Source organism: Arvicanthis niloticus, unplaced genomic scaffold (genome assembly GCF_011762505.2).
Source record: "Arvicanthis niloticus isolate mArvNil1 unplaced genomic scaffold, mArvNil1.pat.X pat_scaffold_1786_arrow_ctg1, whole genome shotgun sequence".
In the NCBI taxonomy this organism is placed as follows: Eukaryota; Metazoa; Chordata; class Mammalia; order Rodentia; family Muridae; genus Arvicanthis; species Arvicanthis niloticus.
In genome coordinates this window covers 1-5,574 of record NW_023045689.1, presented here as the reverse complement: position 1 = coordinate 5,574, position 5,574 = coordinate 1, and the positions used below count along the sequence as shown (strand labels likewise).

The 5,574-nt window shown below is 40.6% G+C and overlaps 1 pseudogene; it reads left to right on the top strand.

Annotated features, from left to right (window-relative positions):
* Positions 1 to 385: 385 nt before the first annotated feature.
* LOC117701673 (melanoma antigen preferentially expressed in tumors-like) lies at positions 386 to 3,057 on the top strand (annotated as a pseudogene).
* The last annotated feature ends 2,517 nt before the right edge of the window (positions 3,058 to 5,574 follow it).

Genomic DNA, 5,574 nt, shown 5'->3' with positions numbered 1-5,574 from the left:
TATTTTTGGCATGGTGCTGTTTATGTATGGTAGAGCTTAGCCTTCAGGCCAAACTTTTTTCTTTTTTTTTTTTTTTTAATTATTTGAACACTAATGGGCCTCCCAACCTTCCCTCTTTCTCTTTTTCTCATGGTAGTCCAAACAATACTGATATCGTTTGTGGTGCAATTAAATATATTCATTTTGTGGCATGATGAAATCCTTGGAGCAGCTATCCGTGACCTCCCAGGTTCTAAAAACCTCTTAATTTCTGGGTGTCACTGACTCATGAACGTGCTTCATTCAGGCCGGAATAGGAAAGGGCTCACATTTGTTTTAAAGAAGAGTCTGTGAATATTTTCTCAGGACTTCTAAATATCTCTCATCCTGATATAGGTTCATGATAATGGATGAAAGGGACCCATCCTCGCTTTTGGATCTTGCTATACAGAGTCTACTGAGCAATGAGCCTGTAGCAATTCAATCCCTGGGGAGATTCCAAGGGAGCTTTTTGTTCCACTGTTTTCTGCTGCCTTCATGGGAGGATATAGGAAGACACTGACAGCAATAGTGAAGGTTTGGCCCTTTACCTGTCTTCACATTGGAACATTAAGTGTGCAGGAACCCCAGCGTGAACTCCTGAAAGCCATGGTTGAGAATCTTCAGTTCCTTCCTGTCCAGGATTGTTCTTCTAGGTAAGACCCAGTATAATAGAGAGATAGTAAGACATAGGAGGTTATGCTGCAGACTGTTACTTTCCCAAAGGTAGTAGCTAATGAATGCTGAAGATTTAAATGTGAAACTGTTGGCCCAACACATGGTAACATATTAAAGGGTATTTTTACTCAATGTTCATTATGAAATCTGTTATTGAGAGTACAATTGATGGGTTTACATAGCAGGCGTTATTACATGGGAGAAAGACACTAACTTACTTAAGCACTGGAGAGGAATTGAGGTGAATAAAAGATGCAGAAAACAATTAGAGGATGTTGAATTTTCATGGGATAGACTTGTTGGTATTTGACATAAAGAGTGCAGACCAGGGCCCCACAGGCCATTATTGATCCTGTGAGTTTACATTACAATTTGTGTACTGACATACATAAATAAATATATCTTCAAAAAATTTTGTATGTCTCTTAAATGTTCTATCTTCTCTTTTCCCTACAGGAACTGTAAATTGAGGATCCTAGATGTAAGGCAGGGTGTTGACTGCAGAACAACATGCCCTGAATTTGGTGTCAAGATCTCCATCCTGTTTCCATGGCTGTACTCACTCTGTACGCTCTATTCTGAAGTTAGAAAGCCATTGCAGCATTGTAGATCCAAATCCTGAGAGTCAGTCCGCAAGGCAGCCTATGGAACTACTCGTAGACCTTTCCCTTGATGGCACTTGAGAGAAAGGGAATTTTTTGCTTTGCTTCTGAATAAAGTAGAGCAGAGTGCAGGGTCTTTGCACCTCTGCTGCCGAGATCTACAAATTGATAGATTTGCTTATGCCAAACACGCTCTGAAGTTCCTTGATCTAACTTGCATTCAGAACCTGGCGGTTGATCAGGCTTCACTGAGTGAAGTCACCACTCTTCTGGCTCACATGATCTATCTCGATAGCCTGAGTCTCTCTAAAATCACTTATAGATCTCTGCATGGGAAAGTCTTCCGAGTGTTCCTCAACTATCTTGGGCGGATGAACTGCCTGAAAGAGCTCAACCTGTCTTCCTTTAGCCTCACAGATCATCTGGACAGCCTGCTCAGGTGAGGGCTTGGAATCTGTACCTGTGGTTGCTGAACCGCCAGTTAAGACAGAGGGAAATCATTGCTAGGGGTTCCCGAGAGCCTGGAAAACTCTTTATGCCTTTTATCTCTGTCCTTTTAAGAGTTTGTAAGTAGCCATGCCAGAAAGTGTCTCTTATAATCTGAGAAAGCAGGGTTTCAAACCCTTAGTCAGCTAAGCATGGGCAGGCACTGTGCTCAGTCCAGAAGTATAAAGGGAAAAAATGAATGCAGTCCTTCTCTAGCAGTAGGGAGATGAAGAGGAGGAACTGAGAGAAAGACTTTATGTTGCGGCACAGGTGCACATACCTACAGCCAGGTAACTTACTCATGGACTGATGGCAGATGATTTTCCTAATCTGCTGTCTCCAAGGTTCAGGCCGTGAATGTGGAGGCTGTCATTTATGGACTGACCAAAGAGAGCTTCCAGTTGGGTTGCTCCTTCTGTCCTATCTGTTCCAAGCAGGTGAACTAGTTCCACATTTGATTGTGTTGTAATTACAAAGTAGATTAATTTTCCACTAAACTTATTTTCCACTAAAGAGTTTTCCACTAAATCTTTGGCACAAATCCTATCTATAACATACTTCACAGTATTCTCCAGGATGTAAATTCTGAGAAGAGAAAAGTAACTTATCAGGTTCACACGTCTATGGATGTGAATTAAAGCCCCTGTTGTTAGCTGCTGCAATGTATGTGTGCAAAACTGTTTATTCTAGATCCCTCAAGTCTGACTGCTTTGTTTTCCATCTGAAATTCATCCTATTTTTGTTTTCTCTCCACAGAGCCTTACCAGCCAGTTTGGATTTCTTGTATTTGCCGTTCTGTGAAATTTCTTACAGAGATCTCAAATTTCTATCCCAGAGCGTTCAGGCCACCCACTTAAAGCTGTTGAATCTTAGTAACAACCCAATGTATTGGGATGATGCAGGCCCTTTTCAGATTCTTTTGCAGAAGCTTTCAAACACCTTACAGCATTTGGCCATAAACCATTGCCATTTAACAGATACTGTACTCTCTGCTATTCTGCCAGCCTTATCTAAATGTTTCCCATCTCCGTGTGATTAGCTTTGTCTCTAACCCCATTTCAATGCCTATGCTCATGAGAATTCTTCATTACTTAACACCTTTGATGGAGCTGAAATACGTGATTTACCCTATCCCTATACATTGCTATGAACAATGGCATTTTTCACGGCAGCTTTAGACCGGCAGAAGCTCACTGATGTCCAAGCACAACTGAAGGCAATGCTACAAGCTGCAAAGAGGAGTGACATGAACTGGATCACTTATTCTCAGTAAACTTCCAAGTTTAACTCAGTTCCAACCCCAAAATTTGACCTGTTAACTGTTCAATGTTCTTTGTCGAGCTCTCGGAATCTGATGTAAGATTCTTACGCTATAGAAGACTAAAGTTAGGAAGGATAACTGATTGATTAAAACATTAAGAAAACGGAGAACATCGAGAGTCCATTTAGTGTCCTTGATCTTCATCTTACTGGCTGGGTATATGATATGCAATGACTACATCATGGTATGCTGTATGTTTCACCTACTCATAAATATTTAATATAATTTAATACCATTGCAACTTTTCCTGGATTTGTTTGTAGAGTGGGAGGTATCTTTGAAGAAAAACCTTTTGCCCCTCCACCTCAAGTTACTTTAAATGACTCATATTTTATGCTTCCTTTGGGCAAATTATGAGGAGCTACCTGGAATTAACAGTGAGGAAAATAACCAATCCCATAACACATTGACACATTCAGCTATATTTTTTTTCATACATCACATATCTATTGAGGGTATTATTCTAAGTACTAAGAATTAAAATGCAGATAAGACTAATCTCCTTTATGAAGCTACTTAGAGTTCATTTGCTTATATGTTTGATTTGTCCTTCTACTGTTTCTTAAGCCACCACTTAGTATTGTTATTTTATCCATTTGGACCCCAAATTTTGCCTTTCTTTTTCTTGTTATATTGTGTTCAATAGAAAGTAAACTCCACATTGTTGGATATCTACTTAAAAGTTCATGGCTTAACTATCACCTCCTCAAAGAGCGTATTCTCTTATATCTGTTACTCTGTTTCCTGACATGGAACATACCAGAGATAATTGACTTTTAGGGAGGAAGAGATTTTTTTCTTACTTGCAGAGGTTTCATTGTATGCTTAGTCCCATCACTTTGGGACACTGGCAAGTAGAATAGAGTATTGTAAAGAGTCTGTGGCACAGAGATACAGTCTCACTTCATGAAGGCCAAGAAGCACAGAGAAAAATGTGAGTTCTAGGGTTCCAGTATATCAGTCAAGAGCACAAGTACAATGAGTTATTTCCTGAGTGGGCCTACTATAAAGCTTCTACTATATTCCAGAAAGCCATTAGATGGATCAAGATGTATCACCTGAATTCTTAGGGGAAACATTTAGGAACCAACCCAGAATACTTTATTGATTTCTTTTCTAGCTGTCAATGTCACTTAACACATTGGATTTAGTTCCTAACACAATGGACCATGCCCTGAGTATCACTTACAGCTGCTTCTCCATGATAACAGCATTATAGATACGATACATTCTCACTATTGTATGTAAGAGTCCTAGACTATCCAAGACTTATGAAGAAACAAATACTATCAAATCAGCAATTAGTAATTTATTGATGATGCTATTATTATGTTGAATCATTAACATAATGCACTCAAAAGACACAGAAAAAGGTACATAAGTTTAATATTAGTTCCTGTCAACGTGTTCAAGTTCCAATACAACTGCATTTGAAAGACATAGTAAAAAATAGTTGAAAATTAGTGATAGATATTACACAGTACTTTCTTGTTGAAATACTTCAGACTGCATCTTTTTAAATTTTAATTTTATTTTTTAAACTAGTCACTTTACATTCCACTCACTGACCCCCTTCTAGTCACCTCTCCCATAGTCTTTCTCCCATCCCCATTACCCTTCTCCTCTAAGCAGACAAGGACCCTCTAGGTATTGCCCCTACCCTGGCACTTCAAGTCTCTGTAAGGCTATGTGCTTCTCTCCCACTGAGGCCAGACAAGGCAGCCCAGCTAGAAAAACATAGGCCTCAGACAGGCAACAGCTTTTGGGATAGCCTCCACTCCAGGTTCCAGTTGTTTAGGACCCACATGAAGACCAAGCTGCATGTCTGCTACATATGAGCAGGAGGCTTAGGTCCAGCCGGTGTATGTTCTTTGGTTTGTGGTTCAGTCTCTGAGATCCCCAAGGGTCCAGGTTAGTTGACTCTGTGGTTTTCCTGTGGACTTCCTACCCCATTTTGGGCCCACAATCCTTCTTCCTGTTTCTTCTGTAAGAGTCCCCAAGCTCTATGCACTATTTGTCTCTGGGTGTCTGTATCTGTCTGAGTCACCTGCAGGGTGGAGCCTCTCAGAGAACAACATGATCCTGTCTGCAAGTATAACAGTGTATCATTAATAGTGTTAGGGATTTATGCTTACCCATGGCATGGTTCACAAGTTGGGCCAGTTATTGGCTGGCCATTCCCTCAGTCCCTGCTCTATCCCCCGTGCCTGTATTTCTTGTAGACAGGATAAATTTTGGGTTGAAAGTTTTATGGGTGGGTTGGTGTCCCTATTGTTCCAGTGGGGTTCCTGCCTGGCTACAGGAGGTAGCCTCTTCAGGTTCCATATACTCAATGTAGTGAGTCACAGTTAAGGTCACCCCCATTGAGTTTTGGGTGCTTCCTGTATCCCAGGTCTCTACTTCTTCCTTGAGATGCCTGCCACTTCTTCACTCCTGTCAGTTGTAGATTTCCATTCATTTTCATGGCTA